The sequence below is a fragment of the Orycteropus afer genome, unplaced genomic scaffold (genome assembly GCF_000298275.1).
Source record: "Orycteropus afer afer isolate SDZICR_OR568_19922 unplaced genomic scaffold, OryAfe1.0 scaffold00095, whole genome shotgun sequence".
NCBI classification, from domain to species: domain Eukaryota; kingdom Metazoa; phylum Chordata; class Mammalia; order Tubulidentata; family Orycteropodidae; genus Orycteropus; species Orycteropus afer.
In genome coordinates this window covers 7,322,348-7,323,241 of record NW_006921682.1, presented here as the reverse complement: position 1 = coordinate 7,323,241, position 894 = coordinate 7,322,348, and the positions used below count along the sequence as shown (strand labels likewise).

Below are 894 nucleotides of genomic sequence, written 5' to 3'. Positions count from 1 at the left end.
ACAGACAAGTTTGTCTTGCTGTTGGAGACCTCTCGTATCACCCCCACCTGGGTCCCTGTGGCTGAGTGTACCTCTGTCTGGCTTCCTGGCTTTTAATCTCCTTTCTCCTGCTCTTCTGGCCTGCTGCTTTGGGCATCCCTGACTTGTCCCTGGGGCTGACTGCTCCTCTGTCCAGGTTCCTGGCTTTTATCCCCTTTCTCCTGTTCTCCAGTCCTGCTGCTTTGGGTGGGCCTGAGTTTCCTCTCCTCACCTAAGTGGATGGTGGGTTTGAACTGCCAACATTCTGGTTAGCAGCTGAATGACCTAACCACTTAACACTGTTAACATCAGAGTTACCTACGTGGAGGGCCAGACCTACATAAAATGCAGCCATCAGGTAAGACCTGGTTGACTGACTCTGGCAGACACCACCCACTCTCTGTAGAAAAGAAGCCTACTGAGACAGATGCTTCTGTTCTGACAGGTTAACTTCACAATCATTAATGGCAAAAGAAATAACAGACACAGCATATAAGAGATATATCCAAAGGCTACATTCTAGTTTGGTGAGACTTGGTAGCTCAATCCAGTGGCATAAAGCTCTTTTCCAAAATTCAAAACTGAGCTTACAAGTCCTCGTGACTGGTACACCATGCGATCCTCAGCCTATACGACTATGAGACCAAAAGAACTAGATGATGCCCGGTTACCACTGTCAACCACTCAGAGGGGGATCTATGTAGGAGATCCTGGATAGAGAGAGAGAACAATGTGTAACAAAACTCAAAATCATTTGGAGGAAAAAAAAAAAAAAGGGACTAGGTTTGCTGGTCTGATAGAGCCTGGGGGAACCACTGAGACTATGGTCCCTAGCTGCCCTTCAGGTCTGGAATTGAACACACACCTGTGGCTTCC

The 894-nt window shown here is 47.7% G+C and overlaps 1 protein-coding gene across 1 annotated transcript in view; it reads right to left on the bottom strand.

Annotated features, from left to right (window-relative positions):
* GSR (glutathione-disulfide reductase) overlaps positions 1–894 on the bottom strand; it is a 109,990-nt gene that overhangs the window by 33,195 nt on the left and 75,901 nt on the right. The window lies entirely within an intron of this gene.